Consider the following 25,661-nt stretch of genomic DNA (forward strand, 5'->3'; position numbering starts at 1 on the left):
TTATAAACATAAGATATATAGTGAAGAAGTAAATAAAAAGGCATTAGGAGCCTTTGATGATAAGAGATTTATTTTAGATAATGGAATAGATTGTGTTCCATATGGATATTGTATGATAGAGTGTATAAAATAGATTGTGTTCCATATGGGTATTGTATGATAGAGTGAATAGAATAGATTGTGTTCCATATGGACACAAGTTTTAACGATGGGAAGATGGGTTAGGGTTTTTAAGGGCTTCCGCCGCGTTTTTCACAATATATAAATGGTCGAACCAAGTATTAGTCAAACTAAAGAGTGGAGAAAATCTCAGTCTTGGTATATAAATGGAAAACATAATGAATGTGAAAAATATCAAATAAGTCTTATTGAAAAATATCTAAAACAAAGGTAAATAAAACAAATATGCGAATCAATTTAAAAACCAATAAGTTAGAGGATGTAAAGAAAATAATAAATATGTTTGAATGGACTGAAAAATTTGATGGTTATCAATTGAACAATGGAAAAATAATTTACTACAATATCAAAATGATATGCAACTCAGGAGGTGGTCAGATGAGATCATTAAGAGAAGTTTATCATTTCGTAATGGCACAAAAAGGGGTATCTTAAAAAATATAAAGATTCAAATGTTTTGTTTTTCAATATTTTAGATGGGGATTATTGTGCAAAGAAAATTAAACTATTGAAGGAATTTGAGAATGAACAAATCTTTATAGGTTCAATGAGTAAGCTAAACATTATGCACTGGTTATTTGAAAAAGAGTACCCGAAGGCTTACATGTTTCAGATATTTCTTTGCAATCACCTTAAACAAATCTTTATCTTGTTGCATTGGTTATTTGAATCGAGTGCCCCAAGGTTAAAAGGGGGAAATAAAAAATGACCGTTTTTACAGCCATTTTTCCTGCTGTGCAGGGGTTTGGCTTTTTCTTGAGGCAATGTTTTATGGCCGGATGCCCTTCCTGACACCAACCCTGGTCGCCTCTTACGACACACAGGGATACGGTACACCTATTCTAACCGGGGCATACACCGGGACCAGTACACTGGCACTCATTTCGCCGACCTCGGAAGGATGGCAGGCTGAGTCAACCCCCTGGTGTTAATTCAGCAGCCAACGGGATTTGAACTCAGGACCCTGGGATCCCAAGCCGCCACCCTAACAACTAAGCCAACACCAGGCTCCAGGTTAAAAGGGGAGACAAATAAATATACCTTGGGCTAAAAAGGGGATTTATTTTTTCAGGGGAAAAAAAAGAAAAATTTCATGGCTGAAAATCCCCCATTCATTTACATGGGGAAAAGTGAGCCAGAACCAGTATTCTTTCCCTACTTATATCAAATCATCTGTTGGTGATGAATACAAGTTAGAACTTTATTGAGGAGAAGATGCCTCAGAGGAGTTTCTAAGACGATTGGAAAAAGACTGTTTTAGACGAACAGAAATAATGGTTAAAACCTATAAACCAATGTTATTAACAAAGGGAGAGAAAAAGGAATTTAGAAAGAACAGTATCTGTCATATTTGTGAGGAGAAAATTGAGAGGGAGCTCAAAGTTTGGGATCATTGTCATCTTACTGGAAAATATGGAGGTCCAGCTCATTCCCGTTGTAATCTTAATTACAAGCCCCCAAACTTTATTCCTGTCTTTCTTCACAAAAACGCTCACTATGACACACATCTATTTATAAATGAACTTTCAAAGACATCTGGAGATATTTCTGCCATTCCTAACACAGATCAAAAATACATCTCATTCACAAAAACAATTCATACATCCCCCATAACCCATAATTATCAGATTTCTTGACACATACAAGTTTATGGCAAGTCCATTATCTAACTTAGCATCAAATATTAAAAACTTACTGAATCTTAAATCACATTTCTCAAATCAAGAAGAGATTGATCTCTTATCACAAAAGGGAATATATCCGTATGACTACATGGAATCATTTGAGAAGTTTAAAGAAACAAAACTTCCTTCAAAGGAAAGTTTGTATCGCAAGTTGAATAAAACTCATATTTCCGATAGAGATTATAATAAGCGAAAAAGGTTTGGGAGAAGTTTAATATCAAGAATCTTGGAGAATATCATGATTTGTATCTTAAAACTGATGTATTGTTATTGACTGATGTGTTTGAAACTTTCAGAACAGTCTGTCATAATAAAAATTATTATGGATTAGACCCCGCTCACTATTACACAGCCCTGGGTTTGGCTTGGAGTGCTATGTTAAAAATGACAAAACAGAATTTGGAATTAATCAGTGATATAAATATGCTTTTAATGATAGAGAAGGCTAAAAGAGGAGGAATATCTCAAGTATGTTCCAAGAGATATGCTAAAGCAAATAACAAATATCTTCCTCATTCTAATAAGAATGAGAACAACTCTTACCTGATGTATTATGATGCTTACAATTTGTATGGGTGGGCCATGTCTCAATCTTTACCTGATGGAAAACTTAAATGGGTTAAAGAAAAACATTATGAAAAAGTTTTCCAAGACAATGTTGTCTCCTCTCAAAAATAATTGGATGAAGCTGAAGTTGGATATTATTTTGAGGTTGATTTAAACTATCCAGAAGAACTTCATAACAGACATAAAGACCTACCTTATGCCCCTGATAAAGAAAGTCAAAGAAAATAATGGTTAAGTGATTACCAACAGTCATTTATATAAAAGGTAAATCTTCAGAAAAAACTACTTACTACATTAAATGATAAAGTTATGTTTTGCATCAAAGGAACTTGAGACAATATTTATCTGCTGGGTTGAGAGTGAGGAAAATTCAGAGGATTTTAAAATTTAAACAAAGTCATTGGTTAAAGAAATATATTGATTTTAATACAAAAAGGAGAACATAAGCAAAAACAGATTTTGAGAAGGACTTTTATAAATTAATGAATAATGCTGTATTTGGAAAGACGATGGAAAATGTTAGGAATCGGCAAAACATAAGACTTGCTACATCTTGAAACAGGCTTCTAAGTTAATTAATAGACCAAGTTTTGAGCAAGCGGAGGTGTTTTCAGAGAACTTTTGTGCTATTCATTTGAAAAAAGAGAGTATTGAAATGGATAAACCTATTTATATATGAACAACAATTCTTGATTAGTCAAAGTCGTTCATGTATGACTATTACTGTAATAATTTAAAATCAAAGTATAAGGATAATGTGTCATTGTTATATATGGATACAGATAGTTTTATATTAGAAATTAAGACAAGTGATGTAAATGAGGATATGATTGATAATATTGATATATATGATACAAGTAATTATAAGTACAGTGATGTGTTGTTTTCATCAAAGTATAAAAAGGTTATTGGTAAGTTTATAGATGAATTGGGTGCGAAGGTCATGAGTGAATTTATAGGATTGAGATCAAAGTCTTATGCTTTCATGTATATTGATAATAATAACATTGAAAGGTGTGATAAGAAGCCAAAGGGAATAAAGAAAAATATAATCAAGGAAACAATAAACTTTAAACACTATTACAACTGTTTAACCTTAAAGAAGGAAGAGTACAGAAAAATGAATACAATAAGAAGTTCTAAACATCAATTATATACAGAAAAGATCAATAAGAAAGCATTAGGAGCTTTTGATGATAAAAGATATATTTTAGAGAATGGAATCAATAGTCTCCCTTATGGTTATAAGTACAAGTGTTAAGATATTGGGTTGGGAATTCTAACAGGCTACCACTGTCTTTTTACTGATTTATAAATGATAGAACCAAGCAATAACCAAACCAAAGAGTGGAGATGTAATCAGCCTTAGTATTTAAATGGAAAACATAAAGAATGTGAGAAATATCAAATAAGCCTTATTGAAGAAATAACCGGGGTAAAAGTAGATAAAACAAATAAGCGAATAAATTAAATCATAAATAAGTTGGAGGATGTAAGGGGAAAAAATATCCTTGAATGGACTGAAAACTTTGATGATTATGAATTGAACAATGGAAAAACAATTTAGGACAATCTCAAAATGATATATGTGGCTCAGGAGGTGGTCAAATAAGAGCATTAAGAGAAGTTTATCATTTCATTTCTGCTCAACAAAGACGCTTAAACCAAGATCCAAGTTTCAAGTTATTCTTTGTGAATATACTTGATGGAAATGAATGTTATAAGAAAATTAAGTTATTCCCTAAAGTGGAACATGAAGAAATATTCGTTGGTTTGCTCTTTGAGTGGAATGAAAATATGAAAGGGAAGAAGTGCTTTAATCAGTAAGGCTCAATCTTTCATAGTCTCAATTTTACATTTGTTTGTATGGGAGGGAAGGGGATAGGTGGGGAGAACATGAATCTCAATTTTACATTTGCTTGTATGGGAGGGAAGGGGATAGGTGGGGAGAAAAATCATTATCCTATTTTGACTTTTGGGGCTTGAGTCAGAATGTTTTCCCCTTTTGTCCCCATTCATTTGAATGGGCGTCCCAGAAACCCCATTTATCATCTGACCCCATTTATCATTTATCATCATACTCAGATCTGACCTATCACTAGCATACACAATGTAAACTATTCAGCCTGGCTGAGGTATGTTCTCTGCTGAGTGCTGTTCTGTTTCGCCAAGTTGTCACTATGAGTGATTTTTCATTCTGTCTGTTTGTCTGTCTGCCAATCACCTACAGGTCACAATTCTAAACCAATCGTAATGAAACTACCAAATTGTAGAGGTAGTCTCAACTGAGAAGCCTATTGATTTTGAGGTCCTAGGTCATAGCTAATCTTGAGGTCATATTTCTAAAATTGTCATTTTTCATCTGATTGACTTGAAAGTTGAACAGAATTTGCATATTGGGTCACTGCATTGGGAAACCAACTCTTTTTGAGATCAAATGGTCAAAGGTCAACTCAAGGTTAAACTTCTAAAATTATCAATTTTCATCTGAAAAATTGGCAATTTTCATCCCCGTTGACTTCAAAACGGAACAACATTTGCGTCGTGCCTCACAGAATTGGGAAAGCAACTGTTTTGATGTCAAAAGGTCAAAGGTAAACACAAGGTCAGGATTTCTAAGATCAGCATTTTCCACTCAATTGACTTCAAATTTGAATATTTATTGCAAATTTGAAAAAATGATATTGCATCATTTAAATGGTTATTCAATTATTTTTAAGGTGAAAAGGTCAAAGTTCAACTTTCTAAAATTAATTTTCATCTGAAAAATAATCCATTTTCATCCGCTTGATCTGAGCTTTAATTAACACTGTCAATTTTAATATTAATGAAATGGACAATTTGATGTGTCCTTGGCAATGTTTTTTTTGGGGGGGGGGGATTTTTTGATTTTGTGGATTTTGGGGGTGGATTTTGCAAATGCAGTATAGTGCTAAGCATGAAGACTTTCTTGTTTGTCTGTATGTCTCTCTCTGTCTGTCTGTCTGGATTTCAATTGCCGACAGGTCACAATTTTAATCCAATCTTCACTAAACTTCACCAAATTGTCGAGTTGATCATCAGCAAGAAGCCTATTGATTTTGTGGTCAAAAGGTCAACATAGTCCAAAGGTCAACAACATAGATCGAATTTCTAAAATCCTCAATTTTCATCCGATTGACTTGAAATTTGAAGAGGATTTGCATATCAGGTCACTCAATTCAACCACCAATTATTTTTGAGGTCAACAGGCCGAAAAGTCAACATAAGCCAAAGGTCAACAACATGAAGGTGGAATTTCTAAAATCCTCAGTTTTCATCTGAATGACTTGAAATTTGAAGAGGATTTACATATTTGGTCATTCAATTCAAATACCAATTTTTTTAAGGTCAAATTTTTTTAGGGATTTTGCAAGTATTGTGCTATGTACATCAAGAAAGATGTACTTGCATACATGTACATATGTACATGTATGCAAGTACATTTTTCTTGTTTGTGCGTTTATACGTTATTTTTTCACGGCTAAACTGTAGCACTGAGAGGTCTCAAATTTTGAGTTTGGAACATCAGAATCTGGGCAAGCTTTGAAGCTCTCCTCTCCCACAAATCTCACCCCCCCCCCCTTTCAAGGAAATTCTCTGTATGTACGTTTGTGTAGTTGTGGTAATCAAAAATGGCTTGGTCAATCTCCAGCTGATTTTGTACAAATACTGGGGGTACCCATGGTCAGTTCATGGATACATCCTACCCCCCCCCCCCCCGTTCCCCACAAAGGTGCTGCACAGGGAAAAATAAAATGCTACATAGGGGTTCTGGCACATGTTGGTCATTGAAAACATTGAAATATTCTAAATAATTTTGTTTGTGCGTTTTTTTGTGAGTTTGCTTCTTACTCTTTCACAGCCAAAACCATCGCCGGGAAAAGCTCCCTCAGCTAGGCAGTGGCAGGAACCCCCTACCCTCCCCATTTCCTGCCATCAGTAGCACCTCGTAGCCCCTGTTAGTGTTAAATATATAAAGCTCTTTCTAACCAGTGACCGACTGACTCACTCACTCACTTACTGATATAAATGTTGAGTACTTTCTCGGCAGTGGGATAGAAATTTGAAATTTTTCATCCTGATGCAACCCAAAGCCAATATGCCAGGAAAAGTCTATAAACAAAAATATCCCAAACAAAAGTTCGCCAGTGCAGCCTCACTCTGCTCATGGCAGGTCATGTGATCCAAGAAAATGGAACCTCATGTAATGTTGCACACTCCCTCATGTGATCTGAGGGAGCTGGTGTTTTTCAGTTTGATGGCGGTATTATTAGAGAAATGCCTGTGGGTTTGTGTCATTTATTGACGTTGTACAGTCAGTGGTAGGAAGTCGTTTATCATTTACAGTTGGTGTACAAGTGTTACAACGTACATTTTAAAGCATTGCCTGCTTATAAATATACAGTTAGACCTCTGTATCAGGCACCCTGGTTGTGATGTCACCAAGTTTGAATGTAAAATGTATATTATGTTCCGTGCATGTCTTGCCAAATTCATATTCATGTTTTGCCTCATGCATAGTTATGCTCCACCCATGTGTTGCATCATCCTTGCTGCAGAGGGCAAGTGAACTCTTCCTCGGTCAAGCGGGATGTGTGGTTTTGTTTTAAAGGAACCATTTTTTCCCACGCATTTGTAGTATTTTAAATTAAATAAAAGTTGATTTGAAACTCTGTAAGTATTGGTTAAACTGCCTGGAGCATTCTTATTCAAGAATCAGGACCCACGGGTCATTCCTGGATCCTGGTTATGACAAACATTCAGAACATGTTTTCGTAAATGCATAAATCCATGTATTGATGGTCCAGGTAGCGAGAAATTAATCTGGAAATAAAGAAATATAGCTTTGTCTCGAAAAGTCCAATGCAGATACAAGGCCGTTAGTTCAAAAATCCTCGCAATCCAGGTGAGATTGACCAAATCAATTGTGCAAAACATCAAAAGAAACAAATCACGTACATCATTATATTATTCGCTGCATGTTTGCATCATTCTGGTGCTGAAATTCACCACCCAGTAGAAATGCATCTGCTCTGCTGAGGAAGAGAGGTGTGTTAGCGTTGCCTCGCAACCAGTTCCAGTGTAAACACTGCCTCTTAAATGTGATGATTATATTTGTGAAAAGGTCAAAAAAAACGGAAAAAGTAAAAAAAACAAAAATATCTGCTTATGGTCAAATGGCTATACATGTGCTTGGTCTGCTTGGATCAAGCATGACCCATTATCTTTTGTCCAGATCTATGTCTTTTCATTGCTTAGTGTCAAGTAAGGAAGCAGAAATGTAATGTTTTTAAAAATTAGTTTGTTTGATTGGACCAGGGTTCAAACTGCATACCTCCAGACCCAGAGAGAATGCTCTATTACATTCTGTCAATTCAGAGACACAAAGGGCTGTCGTGTTGCTGCTGGGTTTTATGGTGGTATGATTCGAAGTGTCTTTGAGCTTTTGTCGTTTACTGATGATGCCGTTTGTTTTTATCACTTGCGGGTGATGTACGTGATCGGAAGTTGTAAACACTTAACGTTTACCGAAGATATCCAGTGGGAAGTGTTCCAATGTGTACTTCAAGTTTTGCAGGTTTACATACAGTCAGAGCTCTGTATCAGCCACCCTGGTTATAACAAGCATTCAGAACATGTTTTCATCAATGCGTATTTTCCTGTATTCATGATCCATGGAGCTGAATATTAACTCATAAATACATAAAAAGATCGCTTTGTCCTTGTAAATCGAATTCAGATGCAAGGCTGTACATTAAAAATCCTCGACATATGGATGAGATTGCCTAAATACCGTAGATAATCCAAAACATCAAGAGAAACAAAAACTGTTATGTATAATTCCTTGAGTTTTTGCATCACTCTAGTAGCGAAATAAAACACCCAGGGATGTCGAGGAGACAAGCGGGTAGAGATACTCAGATGGGTAGATGAATGGAGCTTGCTTGGACCTGCCCCCTTGGAACAGTAAAGGGAAGAGGCTTGGAGAGACAGAATTTAGGATTCTGGAAAGTCAACTTCTGCTTCGCAGTGTTTTGGTTACACAATATGGCAGTATCTTCATCATCCATTGAAAGCACACAAATTGATTTATGTTGTACTTTCCAGCATTTATGGTCGAGTTGGGAATTGAACCCAGAACAGACAAAAGATTACTGTCTCTCTTGCAGCCTATTGTGTAAACCATTACTCATCTAAATTCAATCAACGCATCAAAAAGGGAAGATACGAACTTAACGTGCAGTAACACCCCGATTTACGTCTCCCCATTTGACGTTTTTTCATAAATACAATCGGGCACTTTGTTTATACCACTACCTGATTTGGCACATCACAGCCCACAATTGCATTACTGACAGCATCCATCATTTCTCGTATCCATCACCTTTGCGATTCTACCTACCCTGCACTCAAACTACTTTGTGTCGTGCATAAAGAAATGTACTGTACAATAGCATGGCTAAGTGGCAGCATAAAGGTGCTATCTTAGAAGTGGAATTAGATGTTATTCATTGAATGGATGCTGGTGAACGAGTGGCTGATGTTGTCGAGTTATTAAGTTTGCTCCTGACTACGGTGCACACCGTCTACAAAAATACCAATGTTCATTAGAAGTTGTGGCTGATTCGACCGCTTCCGGAAGAGGTACCGAAGGTAAGAAAATTTCTAACTCTAAAATATTGTTGTGGAAATGATCTTTAGGGGCTAAACGATCTTGAGTACAATGGCAGTTATTTCTTAAGTTTCTGTGTTCAGTTAAGCATATCATACTACATGTGAATAGATTTGTGTTGCATATGTAATAGATCGAATCCACCTCACCAGTTGTTTCTTTTCTGGCCCCATGTGGACCCATGTTTTCTATTTTGTTCTGTGTTTATTTCCCCGCTTCGTCCCCTGAATGCACAGAAACTCTTCACAACCCGAGTGAGTCACAACTTGCCCTCAGGCATGGGCTTCATTTATGGGAAAGCAGTGGATCATAGTATGTGTCCATGGCCCCTGATAATGTCACCAATCAGAGGAAAGCATTGAGGGATCCCAACACATTCACACCCCTTGATAAGACCTCATAAGATAAATGGGGATCGGAGAACGCAGCCACAGAACATAACATACAGACAAACATCTTATACGTTTTTTTTGTTTGTTTATAAAATATTAAGAGGGAATCCCTATACGTATACTGCATATAAATTTGTAGGATTGGGGTTAATTTTTTGAGGCCAGGTGATCATCATTGCCGGTGAGCTTGTTGCGGCACGAAAGGTTTACATTTAAAGCCACTGGATACATTTCCACAAAAAAGAGGTGTAAGAGGATCATTGAGAGACTTGAACCCATGTGCTGCCCTCTGCTCCTTGGAGATGTACATCCTGTTACCCATTTCCTTGTACAAAGCTCCCTTTCATCAGCATTGAACACCTGTCCAGGGGCATAGCCATTTTCTGTCCCAAACTCCAGGAAGTCAGACTTGAGCGAATGGTCCATATTGTGGACTCGTTCACATGATACTCATGGCCAACCAATGCCTCATTCATCCCTTCACATAACTTGTCTAAAATCACGATTTTCTCTGCTAATGTCATCACCTTAAGGGATTTCATACTCTATTTGAGAGTACAGTATGCGGCTAAATCATGTTCAGTTGAATAAATCTCCTGGGCACAAGCTCACTCGACTGCACCGCGATGCAGACTGAAAACAACGAAGATGGTGGAAGATGGTGGGAGAAGTCGCCTCTGGGCATGATGCGGTCACAGAACTACATTCACACCTGCTAGGAAATCAAGTTTTATGCATGTTTGGGAAATAAGAGATGCATTTATTCCCAAGCGTATAAACAAATCTGCATTGTGAAGACCCACGTTGGATGGGGTTTTACTGTTGTTGGCAAGTTGGCGAAATGGTGTTCCATAAAAAAAAAAAATGCAACCCAAAGTTGTTTTTATAATTTTTAAATGTTGCATTGAAACAACATGAAAATTATACATAAGAATCTTTGTAATATCATCGCCTTAGAATCTCAAGGTTATATCTGACAAATGAACCTTTGTTCGTTCAAACCTTTTGATTCTAAGGTGACGATATGTAGAATAAAGTAACACACAAAAATGAAACTCATGATTTCAGAAGACAGTTCACAAAAGAAGTTCTAAACGGCTGCCCTGCTGCAGCTGATAAGTTATCGATAACTGGACTGCATTCCTGAAACAAAATTGCCTTGATGTTGGTGGCAATTGCATTTTTGAGGTCATCAATAATCTGATGTCTCCGTTGGTGCACTCTATCCTTCAGGTAACCTCAAAGATAGAAGTCAGGTTGGTTGAAGTCCGGAGAATGGGGCACCCATTCAACATCTGCCCTTCTAGAGACGATTCAATCACTGAATTTCTGGTGTAGCCACTGCATCGATGTATTGGAAGTGTGAGGTCTGGCTCCATCTTGCTGAAACAATTTCACAGCTCAGCCAATGTGGCGCTTCCTCATTGATGCAACCCAGAACTTCTGTATCACTTTCAAGTACCATTCAGTGATTACTGTTACCGATTTTTCTTCTTCTTCTTGAAACCAGAAAGGCCCAATGATGCCAAATTTTCTTTTGGCAACCCATGAAGTGCATATCCAGCTGTGCAACGGCCTTTCAAGAACTTCATCAAGAGAACTAGAACCCCTTTTTTAAAGTCACGTGACTGGATCAAGCTTTGAAATTGCCGTTACCAGTCACTAGCGGAACCTTGCTGCCATATTTGAGCTGGATCGGCCAAGAGATTTGTGCCGGAGAAATCGAAATAAGAGACAGACCGATGATGCATGATGACAATACCTTATCTTGAATTCCAATTCCAGATAAACTAAAATGTAGACCCTCTGTTGGGCCCAGAGGCAATTCCTGTTTAAACACAAGATGCATCCAGGCTAGATCACTGGTGAACTCATTCTGATCACTCATTCTTGATTTACTTGAGTTATTTAGCTGCTTATAGAATGCAATCACAATCTTCTTCTTCTGCTCACCTTAATCCCATGCCAACTTCAGGAAGACTTCATTCTAAACATTGATCTTAAAATATAAATTGATTTACATATCCTTACCATGAATGGAAATGCTGCAAAAACCTTAATTATATCGCTGAATCCTCCCCTCCCCGCCATCACCTCACGTCTCCCCCCCCCCCACTCCACCCCTGAAGGTAACACAGCCCCCTCCACTGGACCTTAGGCTTCTGCCAAGGTCATCGAAGAATCAGACCTTAACAGTTGATCAGACACATTATAATTATGTGACCAATTATAAGGCCTTAGCATAATCTTTAACTGTAAGTGTATGGGCTAGCTCAGCAACCAATGTATCCGAAGATAAGGTGATGGGGGTAGTACTGCATGTGGTGTAGCCAGCAGGGCACAATGAAGTCCCCTTTTTGGGGAATCCTGGGCCCCACATTCGTCCATGGTCCCAGCACCAAGACAGCTCCTTTGCTGCATCCTTGCTCGGGCAGCTGACTTAGCTGACTTGCCTCTTGGCTGAAAAACTTGACCCTCTCATTGGCTGATCCCCCTTCAGTTATGATTTGAACGAATGGAGGTGAGGCATGGCGGGGCTCCCATATTCTTTCTCCAAGAGAACCTGCTCCTCCTGCAGATATGCACAACTATCTCTCTCACACACACACACACACACACACACACACACACACACACACACACACACACACACACACACACACACACACACACACACACACACACACACACACACACACACACACACACACCCACACACACACACACACACACACACACACACACACACACACACACACACACACACACACACACACACACACACACACAGTCTACTCAGCTGCAAATTGCTTCCATGCCCTGCCATACAATTTATGCCATGGTTTATTATACAATAAACAAGACGAAACACAATATATGGTATTCTTTTCATGCACAACACAACAATGGCATTTCATTCTAACACATTTCAACCCCTTCCACCCAGTCCACATGCTGGCCCTCATGACTGACTCCTCTTACCCATCACCAATACCAATTCCTCGACTCACGTGTGTGCCCTCAAAGTCTGGTGAGTCGTGGCAGTGGGAGAAGGTAAAATTTTCATCCATTTTCATCCAGCTTTCCAGTAGGGAGTGTGTTGAATACCAGCAGTGACTGCTGCAGCAATTTTTCCCTGGTCCATAATCTCATCAATCCAAGGGTCCTTGTCCCAACCATATGAGCTATAACTATATTTCTGAAATCTCCCCCCTCCCCCCACCCATGAACATGACAATATATTTTTTCTTTTTTTCTGAAGAACATCAGTAATAGTCCAGATGAAAGGTAAGCACTGTTGCTTCATGTATATGTGTCAGTATTGTCAAAGGTAGCTATTCAATCATTAATTTTATTCTTACCTTCCCAACATGACTTGAGCACATCTTCACAGGTTTGTGTCTTGAGAATATAAATTAGTCTCGGTCATGAAATCGTTTTTGAAACATCCTAAACTGCATAACTCTATTACCCACTCTCACAGGAAAATTCTGTGCTGAGGAACAATGATAATCCATCATGATCTCTGATCCTTGACTTAGATAATTAACTCAAGAGGAAAGTTACAAATAGTTGTCACATTGTCCACAAGACGAGGTATAATACATTGTGATACAGACCACTGATACGTTATCTTTCAATACATGCTCCCTTAACATCAGTGTCATTCATCTTTCAATGAACCAATTGTATCTGGAAATCAAAAGTTGTTTATTTTTTTTTGCCTGCCCTTCAAAATTAACCTTGATGTTGTCTGTAATCCATCATCGTCTGCAAGTCTGGTCGCATGAAGGGAGTGCTCCCTCAGATTCCTTCATAGAACATGGTGATTTAGGGACAGGTTCATACAATTGTGTGGATGGTTGATTTGGCATAAAGTGCAGTCACAAATGGCCGCATGTATACAGGGACACTTTTGCTCGACAACATTGTCATGCAAAGGTGAAATAGAAGTGTATGAAATGAACACCATTTTGGTTTCACCACATCTAGAACTTTACCAGCAGTGTGTCATTATAATGATCATAAAGGTTCGACATTACTCTAAGATCCCTTTAGATATATATCAAACAAAAGACACGATTTTTTATCAAAAGGTTGCATTCAAAAACGTATGGGGTATGAATCATTTTGGCACTTCAAATGCATTGACACTTGAATGTACTCCGAATTTTAATTTTCTACCCATTCTCCAGTAAGACTGCAATAAAGTCAGCATCGAGTTCAATAGTACCATTCATAGGATTACACAAATGAAGCACCTTTCATTAATGATTATGATGATAAGGAACAACTGAAAATGAAAACGATTTTTAGCATGAAAACATCAAAACATGGATCTCAATCCAAGATTCATGACAAACACCTAAGCCTGGGAAGATCTCATTAATTTCACCTTCTGATATCCATGTAAGAATCCTGCAACCAACAATGAAGTGCACTTTATAGTCACTATATTATGTCATGTAAATCACTTTATTAACTGTTAAGTACTGTCCAGTTAAATTGGAATACAAAGTAGAAAGGTCACGAGATGTGACAGGTGAGCCTCGTGCAAAGCACCTGTGTATCTATCGATGAGAAACGATGGTTTTTTTTGTCTTGAGACAAATTGTTGATAACACTATGTTTACTGTTCTGGGAAACGAGATGTCGCTCTAGCTACAGTTCGTTTCTCACGACAGTAAACATACTGATATCAACTTATAGTTGATAAAATAAAAAAAAACTTGACAATCTTGTTTGCTGAGGCTAGCCTTTTCAGAGACAAGTATTCTGTTATACAATGAGAAATGGTGTACCAGAATTGGAGAAAGGTAATGATCTACCTGGATTTTAAATGGCTATGACAATGGTTGTATTATGTGCCATGGGACAATCATCTTTCTTGGCTGATCCAAGAATGTGGTAGTCATTTTACCATCAAAAAGGACAAAAGAAAGAAAATGGTTACCAAACCAAATCTGTACAAGTAAACAGCTACTGATGACCAGTGTACTTGGAGAAACTTGATTGGCCACAATAAAACAAGAAAAAAAAACCATTTCAAAAAAAGTCTAAAAACATAGAGGGATGAAATCTCAAAAAAAAAAAACAACCAAACAAGGAAGGAATGACACCACATTACGATGCCACAATACGACACCACAATCCTCTTATTGATTACCATCATGACATAATTTTGACATTTTACTTTTGTTGTGGGATTGTGATGGAACAACGTCAAAAGATATCGTGATGGTAAACCATAACAGGATTGTTGTGTCCTATTGTGGCATCGTAATGTGGTGTCATTCTTCATTGTTATTCTTCTTCTTCATCCATCACAATCCCACAACTAAAGTAAAACGTCAAAAGATGTGATGGTAATCCATAAGAGGATTGTGGTGTCATATTGTGGCATCGTGATGGGGTGTCATTCCTACCTTGTTTGGTTGTTTTATTGAGATTTCATCTCTCTATGTTTTCACATTTTTAAAAATGTTTTTCTTTTCTTGTTTCTGCAATTTTTTAAAGCATTAAATTGCTTAATATTTTATATTTACAGCACGGCGACATCGCACTGTTATATAATTGGCTATTTTGTCCTGTGTCTTCTGTCACACTTATTGTTGGGTGTGATGTGGGCGGAGATTGCCGGGTGGATTGTGGGCGGAGATTTCCGGGTGGATTGTGGGCGTGGATTGCCGGGTGTATTGTGGGCGGAGATTGCCAGGTGTATTGTGTGCGGAAATTGCCGGGTGAATTGTGGGCGTGGATTGCCGGGTGTATTGTGGGCGGAGATTGCCGGGTGTATTGTGGGCGGAGCTTGCCGGGTGAATTGTGGGCGTGGATTGCCGGGTGTATTGTGGGCGGAGATTGCCAGGTGTATTGTGGGCGGAGATTGCCGGGTGTATTGTGAGCGGAGATTGCCGGGTGGATTGTGGGCGGAGATTGCCGGGTGTATTGTGGGCGGAGATTGCCAGGTGTATTGTGGGAGGAGATTGCCGGGTGTATTGTGGGCGGAGATTGCCGGGTGTATTGTGGGCGGAGATTGCCGGGTGTATTGTGGGCGGAGATTGCCGGGTGTATTGTGGGCGGAGATTGCCGGGTGTATTGTGGGCGGAGATTGCCGGGTGTATTGTGGGCGGATATTGCCGGGTGTATTGTGGGCGGAGATTGCCGGGTGTATTGTGGGCGGAGATTGCCGGGTGTATTGTGGGCGGAGATTGCCGGGTGTATTGTAGGCGGAGATTTCCGGGTGGATTGTGGGCGGAGATTGCCGGGTGGATTGTGGGCGGAGATTGCCGGGTGTATTGTGGGCGGAGATTGCCAGGTGTATTGTGTGCGGAAATTGCCGGGTGAATTGTGGGCGTGGATTGCCGGGTGTATTGTGGGCGGAGATTGCCGGGTGTATTGTGGGCGGGGATTGCCGGGTGAATTGTGGGCGTGGATTGCCGGGTGTATTGTGGGCGGAGATTGCCAGGTGTATTGTGGGCGGAGATTGCCGGGTGTATTGTGGGCGGAGATTGCCGGGTGGATTGTGGGTGGAGATTGCCGGCTGTATTGTGGGCGGAGATTGCCGGGTGAATTGTGGGCGGAGATTGCCGGGTGAATTGTGGGCAGAGATTGCCGGGTGTATTGTGGGCGGAGATTGCCGGGTGAATTGTGGGCGGAGATTGCCGGGTGGATTGTGGGCAGAGATTGCCAGGTGTATTGTGGGCGGAGATTGCTGGGTGAATTGTGGGTGGAGATTGCCGGGTGGATTGTGGGCGGAGATTGCCGGGTGTATTGTAGGCGGAGATTTCCGGGTGGATTGTGGGCGGAGATTGCCGGGTGGATTGTGGGCGGAGATTGCCGGGTGTATTGTGGGCGGAGATTGCCAGGTGTATTGTGTGCGGAAATTGCCGGGTGTATTGTGGGCGGAGATTGCCGGGTGTATTGTAGGCGGAGATTTCCGGGTGGATTGTGGGCGGAGATTGCCGGGTGGATTGTGGGCGGAGATTGCCGGGTGTATTGTGGGCGGAGATTGCCAGGTGTATTGTGTGCGGAAATTGCCGGGTGAATTGTGGGCGTGGATTGCCGGGTGTATTGTGGGCGGAGATTGCCGGGTGTATTGTGGGCGGGGATTGCCGGGTGAATTGTGGGCGTGGATTGCCGGGTGTATTGTGGGCGGAGATTGCCAGGTGTATTGTGGGCGGAGATTGCCGGGTGTATTGTGGGCGGAGATTGCCGGGTGGATTGTGGGTGGAGATTGCCGGCTGTATTGTGGGCGGAGATTGCCGGGTGAATTGTGGGCGGAGATTGCCGGGTGAATTGTGGGCAGAGATTGCCGGGTGTATTGTGGGCGGAGATTGCCGGGTGAATTGTGGGCGGAGATTGCCGGGTGGATTGTGGGCAGAGATTGCCAGGTGTATTGTGGGCGGAGATTGCTGGGTGAATTGTGGGTGGAGATTGCCGGGTGGATTGTGGGCGGAGATTGCCGGGTTGATTGTGGGCAGAGATTGCCGGGTGAATTGTGGGCGGAGATTGCTGGGTGAATTGTGGGTGGAGATTGCTGGGTGTATTGTGGGCGGAGATTGCCGGGTGGATTGTGGGCGGAGATTGCCGGGTTGATTGTGGGCGGAGATTGCCGGGTGAATTGTGGGCAGAGATTGCCGGGTGTATTGTGGGCGGAGATTGCCGGGTGGATTGTGGGCGGAGATTTCCGGGTGGATTGTGGGCGTGGATTGCCGGGTGTATTGTGGGCGGAGATTGCCAGGTGTATTGTGTGCGGAAATTGCCGGGTGAATTGTGGGCAGAGATTGCCGGGTGTATTGTGGGCGGAGATTGCTGGGTGAATTGTGGGCGGAGATTGCTGGGTGAATTGTGGACGGAGATTGCCGGGTGTATTGTGGGCGGAGATTGCCGGGTGTATTGTGGGCGGAGATTGCCGGGTGTATTGTGGGCGGAGATTGCCGGGTGTATTGTGGGCGGAGATTGCCGGGTGTATTGTGGGCGGAGATTGCCGGGTGTATTGTGGGCGGAGATTGCCGGGTGTATTGTGGGCGGAGATTGCCGGGTGTATTGTGGGCGGATATTGCCGGGTGTATTGTGGGCGGAGATTGCCGGGTGTATTGTGGGCGGAGATTGCCGGGTGTATTGTAGGCGGAGATTGCCGGGTGGATTGTGGGCGGAGATTGCCGGGTGTATTATGGGCGGAGATTGCCAGGTGTATTGTGTGCCGAAATTGCCGGGTGAATTGTGGGCGTGGATTGCCGGGTGTATTGTGGGCGGAGATTGCCGGGTGTATTGTGGGCGGGGATTGCCGGGTGGATTGTGGGCGTGGATTGCCGGGTGTATTGTGGGCGGAGATTGCCAGGTGTATTGTGGGCGGAGATTGCCGGGTGAATTGTGGGTGGAGATTGCTGGGTGTATTGTGGGCGGAGATTGCCGGGTGGATTGTGGGTGGAGATTGCTGGGTGTATTGTGGGCGGAGATTGTTGGGTGAATTGTGGGTGGAGATTGCCGGGTGAATTGTGGGCGGAGATTGCCGGGTGGATTGTGGGTGGAGATTGCTGGGTGTATTGTGGGCGGAGATCGTTGGGTGAATTGTGGGTGGAGATTGCTGGGTGTATTGTGGGCGGAGATTGCCGGGTGAATTGTGGGTGGAGATTGCCGGGTGGATTGTGGGCGGAGATTGCCGGGTTGATTGTGGGCGGAGATTGCCAGGTGTATTGTGGGCGGAGATTGCTGGGTGAATTGTGGGCGGAGATTGCCGGGTTGATTGTGGGCGGAGATTGCCGGGTGGATTGTGGGCGGGGTTAATGTGGAAGAGCGACGTTTTTTGTGCTGAATCGTTTTCTGTGTGACGCCGGAAGTTGATTTTCTGAGCAGGAAGTGATAATCTTCCCGTTCCGTTCGTTGTTGACGCGAAGCATTGTAACTTTCGTTCTTCATTGTTACAGCGCGGCGACATCGCGCTGTGATATAATTGGCTATTCTGTCCTGTGTCTTCTGTCACACTTATGGCCGCGTCCGTCCCTTTGATCTGAGGGCTATAAATAGAAATTTGTCCAACCTCACAACTCTTTCCATCATGCATGCAAATTCACCGTGTCTGCATTAAAATTTTATAACTGCAAAATTGTTTCATCATTCTTAACCTCGACTTTTACTGCCCCCAGCCGTGCGATATCGAAGTATTCGCTTCTTGTTATTGTTATTTTGGTGTGGATTAAATCCATCTACGTTATTACATCCTGCTTATGGTACGTTCTGCACCTCCCCCCTCAATCCTGGCTTTTGGTTCAGTCCACGATGTGGATTATCATATCTGCAGAATTGTCGACGCGATTATCGTTTTTAAAAGTAGTAAAATGCTTAATGTTTTGTATATTTTGTTATTTTGGAATGTATTACATCCACCTATGTTATTAAATTGTTTTAATACTGATTTCAGTTGAATTGGGTGATGGTTTGGATATGTATTGCTTTTCGAATGGATTTGTCCAGTGTTCATTCCCCCCCCCCCCCATGATATTGGTGTGATTTGGTTGAGTCCACATTTACAGTACATTCGATTTCTTTTCCAAATCGGCCTTATTCAGATGACGTCACCGGTCACGTGACTGTGGCAGCTCCGCCATATTGAGTGGCAAGAAAGTATTACCGTGTCCATAACAACCGATAGTCTTCAATTCAACTTCACCGTTATTTTTCCAAGCAAGCGATTTTTTTTTTTCTGCAAATGGGTAAGAGTTGTTGTGCCCCGGGATGTACTCGGCGATATACTAAAGGCTCTGGAGTGCAGTTTTACCGCTTTCCCGCCGAAGTAGACCGACGAAATCTTTGGATATATCAGTTCTGAGAAGAGAAAAATGGCGACCTGGCGAACCTGACTGGTTGTGTAGCCTTCATTTTGTCTCCGGTATGTAACTAATTTCTGATACGTTATTTCAGTAGTTGGTATTAAATAGCTGGTGGTTACAAAATATTGTCTGATTTGTATCATTAAAATGCATTATATCCCTTGTTTTATTGACAGAATGAGATAGGCCGGATCGCCTTTCTAACAGCCGTCGAACGCGCACAGTTCTGAGTTGTTTCACCACAGAAAGTCACATCGATATGTATAAAACATAAAAAACCAGCACTTAGAAATATCCACAGCAGTGTGGCATTACACCGGATGGTTGTCATGGAAAAAATATAATGTATCTGTAATCAAACTGACGAACGAAGATTTTCTACAAACTTGGCATTTAGACAAGAGGTTTACTGGAAATTAACTTGTGGCAGCAGTCAGGTTAAAAAAGTGACGCTGGTTGCTGAACAAAACGAGCAACAACGATAATACAATAATAGTGAAATGAAAGAAAACAGGCTTATATTACCTTTACCTCACGATAATACAGTTCTTGTCAGCTTTCGTCGAGATTATGTCACTAACAAACCCGGCGACATAACATGAGTAAGCGTCCATACTCTTGAAGGCTTTCGGGCTGGCTTGAGTGTAAGGACTCGGCGTTTCAACGAGGTAAACATAGATGTCAGGGAAAACGATTTGAGGCCAAAATTTCCTTTCTGTTGTCCATTTATCCTTTGAAATAATATAAGGATCTTCACTAAGACCACACAGCTTCAGTTTTTTTGCAGTACCTCTTCTTTGAAATATCATCTAATCCATGGAAATAGCCCAGAAGTTCGCGTGACATGTGCGTGGTGGCCATGATTTTTTACCACTCAATATGGCGGAGCCTTATCTTCCGCTGTGACGTCACTCGCTTCGTGAATAGGGTCAATTAAACGGTCAATGTTTAATTTTTTTTTTAATTTTGTGTTGCTTGCACTAGCTCAGAGACAAAGGAACTTCCTCGCATTGGAATCACCATCACGGCGTCAGCAGTTATTGGGGTAGGTCAGGCTAAAGGTTTACATCATTTTTAGAGGGGAAAAAGAAGTACAAATTGGCGATTTCGTGATCTCCCGATGTGGTACTTTTGTGATGTATTTTGGCATCTTTTTAAAGTCTTGGTAGTTCAGAAAATGCTTGAGAATAAAAGTTATGGCTTTTAAATGCTTATGACTTCACTCTTTAGGAGTTGAGAAGCCCATCATTGTTTACACATTAGAAAGGGTGGCCATTTTCCCCCCATATCATCCCTCTATATGGAGTACTACCAGACTACATAATAGCTCAAATGTAAAGAATAGTTAATGCAGAGCAGTGCATGTTGAATACGATGTTGCTATTATGGAAAAAGACCTCGGGGCGACACACTCAACACACGGGATCCTCAGTTCGATGTCTTATTAGTAATTCTGGTTGGTCAGGTTACCTTTCCCCTCGTAACAGAGACATGGAAACGCATTGTGTGTGTGTGTTTAGCAGGTTCTATCCCCTTTGTGATTTCCCACCTTCTTGAAATTATCCTCTTTATACATCCATCCCAATCCCTCATCCTTTGCCTCCAAACCACTCTATCCCTGTTTCTTCATAAACTCCCTCACCCTTTCCCCCTGAAATCTGTCCTACAATCTTGAGAATGGGTCAAAGGTCATCTTGAGGTAGAATTTCTAAAATCGTCATTTTTCATCTGAAAGACTTGAAAGTTGAACAAGATTTGCACAATGCATAACTGAATTGGGAAACCAACTATTTGAGATCAAAATATCAAAGGTCAACTCAAGGTCAAACTTCAAAAATCATCACTTTCAATATGAAAAAGAATAAATTTTCATTCGATTGACCTGAGCTTTGATTAAGATTGTCAATTATAATCTTAATGAAATGGCCAAAGTGATGTATCCATGGCAACCTTTGGAGAAGAGGTTAGATTTTGCAAGTATCGTGCTCTGCACGACATATTTTTCTTGTTTGTTTGTTTGTTTGTGAACAAAATATCTCAAAAAGTTGTGGACGTATTCGGAAAAAAAACTTGGTAAGCAGGATTGGACAATTTTATGATTGATTCTTCACTTTTGAGGACTAAAACTATATACATCATTGCATCTCAAAATGTGGATGGATTGGGACAAAACTTGGTGGACTGGTTGGGTGTTTTTCTTTGTGGACGTTGTGGACGTATTTTTTCTTTCAAAAAGTTATGGACGTATTCGGAAAAAAAAACTTTGTAAGCAGGTTGGGTATGTAACAAGGAAGAATTTATTCGATTTTGGTGAAGATCCGAATCCGGATCCGGATCTGAGAATTTTTTAAGTGATTCTTCACGATTGAGTGATGTGGCTAAAAATTACATAGAGCGTGATATCTCAAAAAGTTGTGGATGGATTCAGACGAAACTTGGTGGTAGAGTTGGTGGGATGACAAGAACAAGCCAATTAAATTTTTGTTCATGTCCAAATCCAGATCCGGCCTATCAGTGGACTTCAAAACATGAACTAATCAGCCTGTTGGAGGTATGTGCTCTACCGACTGCCCTTCTAGTTTCATATGTAATGTTATTCATGAGACAACAGGTAAGATATCAAAGATAGAAACACTAAAGAGAGCATGTTGCATTTTGGGACCTTTCGTAGTGCGGATGCAAGATGATCATCATGCTGATTTTCCATGTTCCAAAACTCCAAGTTAGAATGCATCGACAGCAAAGGATTACTGGAATCTTGGTATGCTTCTTTAATGAAATCCCATACATCTGCCTTATAAGCTTTTCATCCTTTGCCAATGCACATTCAGATCGAGACCCAAAAGATTAAGAAAATCTGTTCATATTGTGAATTCATCATATTCGGAACCCTCTACTAAAAGGAAGCAACACCTTCACCAGCAGTAGCAACATTCATAAAACATGCGCATGAGACAAACCATTAGACAAAAAGCAAGCAACATGCTGATGGCTCATATCTCACCAAGCCACCCTTTCTCTCACTCCAAATTAGCTTAATCTTCATCCTTCCCATCACTCTTCATTATAATCTTCCTATTTGCCTTTTTTTTTTCCTCTTTTCTTTTTCCACCTTCTCCCATTCTGCCAAGCTACTCCTATTAATACGTTTTCAGGACTTTTTGCCAAGCCACACCAATAATTTTGCCTGCTGAGTACAAGTCTGCACCGACTGCGAAGGTGTGAGATAGCATGAATCTCCTGTGGATTCTTGAAACATCATAGAGGAGGCTTGTGCTCCTGAATTCCTCCAGCTTCAGGGTACAACAGAAGCTGGGTTTGATTAACATGCCAAGGTATTGGGTTTATCTCTATGGAAATGGCATGTTCGTTAAATGATGATGAGAATTGAGAAGTGAAATAACATCTCGTGCAATTAAAGGCCACTTGCGCCACAATATCTGGACTGCATTTTCATTTCATAATCCTTCAGTTATTTCCAAATAAAAATACTAAATGTTTAGGTGGGAAATAAACGCCTAAAATTGCTTTACATGGAACTGTGAAGCAGCCTGTTTAGCATTTCATAACATCTATCTATACTAATAAATGTCAGTGTGTGTCAGACTAGCAGTCTCCTCCATAACTCCAAAACCATGAAAGCTAGCAACCCCAAACTTTGCATGCATACAAAGGGAACTCCAAGGGAGTGTGTAATATACTGAACAATGCCTTCACGTCGATATTTTAGCAAAGGAGTTGGAAAGGTGTGTGAGGGACACAGACACAGTTGTACGATGCCATTACAGGACTATTTCAAATTGCGCATGCGCAGCCTTCACACCATGTGATTATGTCATTCTCAATCCTGCATTCCTCCCACATACATACATACATACATACATATATATATATATATATATATATATATATATATATATATATATATATATATATATATATATACAGTCATGCGCCACTTAACGATGGGGTTAGTTTCTGAGAAACGCGTCGTTAAGCGACGTCGTCGTTGCGCGAACATCATTTTTTTTTTTCGTTTTCGAACATCGTACTTACACAAACCAAGACACCTCGGCTATATGGTGTAGCCTATTGCTCCTCGGATACAAACTTGTACAGCATGTTACTGTACTGAATACTGTCGGCAATTGTAACACACATCCAAGAGAGACTGAAGACGCGTTAGATTTACCTTTGTGCTGTTCATGACGGCCATTGGTGTTGTTAGTAGCAGCTTACAATCTCCTCTCGCATCGATTATAGAAAGGTGAATAAATAGCGTTTGGATTTTATAAATACGCAATCATTGCATCGATGTTATAATTTACAAATGAAGAAACGAGCACCTGTCAATTGTGATATACATATATATATATATATATATATATATATATATATATATATATATATATATATATATATATATTTTTTTTTCGGAACAGTGCGATTGTTTTAACAACATAAAAAGCTTCACTAAAAAAAAAATTGTGTTTTAATGTCGACTAAGAACAATGATTTATTCGCAGAATTCTTCAATTCAAAGGTAATTTACTTGCTCGAAGGTAAACGTGCAAACATTGGTTCAGTTTGAAAGCCGATTTCCTTGAATCCCGATTTAGCACGATCCTGTTTTTTTCGCGATGACATTTTATGGACCTTAACGATCGCATTATAACAGGGCTACACTGTCGTTTCTTATCATTATGAAGTATTATGTACTGTACAGTGTACATAATTGTATGTGCTATTTTTATACGAGGCCACATCACTCGGCGATAGGAATTTTTCAGTTACATTTTATTTATTTATTTATTATTTTTAAGAGCTGGTAGATCCCCGTCGTATATGCGATCCGTCGTTGCCCAGAACGTCGTTAAGCGGCGCATCAATGTACATATATATATATACATACATATATACATACATATTGTTACGGATTTCAGAATCTGGTCTGATGAATGCATCCACACATCAAGGTCCTCAGATAGTTATTTCCTTAAATGCATGTTCAGATTAGCCCCATCGCCATGTCTAATGGGATTTTAAATGAGATGCATTGAGAAGGGTAAAGAATAGATCCCCTCTCTTATGGGAAGTTTTTTTTTCTTTACGACAGACACGTTTACACACATTTCTTTCGCGAGTGCCGGCACCCGCTTTATTTTTCCTCAGCAACGTTTATGCACATATTTATTTTACGAGCGCCGATGCCTGCCTTTTTTTGGAGCGGCGCATGGGATGTTATGGTAACGGTGCGCAAGTGGGGCAGGGTGAGCTTGGGGGGACTCTGCGCCCGCCGAGATGGGCTGCAGATATAAAAAGAATTGGAGGTCCGTTCTGAGGAGGGAGAAGAAAGTGAGAGAGAAAGCACACGAGAAGTAAGCGAGGGAGGAAGCGCGCGAGAGGAGAGAAGTAAGCGAGGGAGGAAGCATGCGGGAGGAGAGAAGTAAGCGGAAGAAGAAGTGCCCGAGAAGTGAGAAAGAAGCGTGTGTAAGCACGCAAAAGAAGGAGAGAAGTAAGCGAGAGAGGAAGCGGGCAAGCAAGCCAAAAAGAAAGCGAGAATTGAAGCGCGTGAGGGAAGAAGCCAGCCAGAGAGAAAGCGAGGAAGCGTGCAAGTGAGCAAGCGAGTGTGTGGTGCACGTGTGGGTGTCTGACCAGTGCCAACAACGAGACAATTCGTCCTTCCCAGTGCTTGAGCAAGCGAGTGAGTGTGAGCAGCACCAACAACGAGTGAGGCACGGGTCGGTCACCAATGAGTGATGCGCGGGTCAGTCACCGATGGACCGTGTGGGTCACTGGACTCAGCAGTTTCGTGAAGTGTGTGGAGCTGCCCGTGTCACAGCACCAGGGTCGAAACCCGCGACAGACGATCTTGGTGCCCTCCCAGATGTTGACTGGCATTCAAGGCTGTTCGCGAGTGTGTGCACGGTAAGGCTGGGTGCTAGCGACGGACGTGACATGCACGCACACATTTCAGGACGTTTTCACTACATGGAGAACTACTCTCTGGTGAGCGAGATGACTCTTCTCTCCCCCCCCCCCCCTCAAATGATCTGCTGAGTACCCTTGTCTGTATTTAGCTGGAACTAAGTCAACCCCAATAAGCATCTGCTCTTTGTCTCTTTCCTGGCATTTCGATTGATTTTACTTGAGTAATTGTTAATTTTGATTGCTTTGGAATTTATTCAATTATTTGCCTCAGAAAATAAAGTTATTTTTATTAATTAATTTTATTATTCATAAATCATTTGTTGACTCCCAACCTGTCCGTGTTCGTCATTTCCTTCCATTGGTCGAGCATTATCCCAATCTA

General features: G+C 40.9%; 1 protein-coding gene across 1 annotated transcript in view; it reads left to right on the top strand.

Moving 5' to 3' along the window:
• The first annotated feature begins 19,084 nt into the window (after window positions 1-19,084).
• The window catches only part of LOC147028800 (carbohydrate sulfotransferase 8-like), a 303,172-nt gene continuing 296,595 nt past the window's right edge, over window positions 19,085-25,661 (top strand). The window contains exons 1-2 of the mRNA XM_085879518.1: window positions 19,085-19,407; window positions 20,333-20,393. The gene's annotated coding sequence lies outside the window, so the exon portion shown is untranslated. The remainder of the gene's footprint in view (window positions 19,408-20,332; window positions 20,394-25,661) is intronic.

Source organism: Eptatretus burgeri, chromosome 4, assembly GCF_056783735.1.
Source record: "Eptatretus burgeri isolate ZD-2024b chromosome 4, Ebu_testis_v1, whole genome shotgun sequence".
NCBI lineage: Eukaryota > Metazoa > Chordata > Myxini > Myxiniformes > Myxinidae > Eptatretus > Eptatretus burgeri.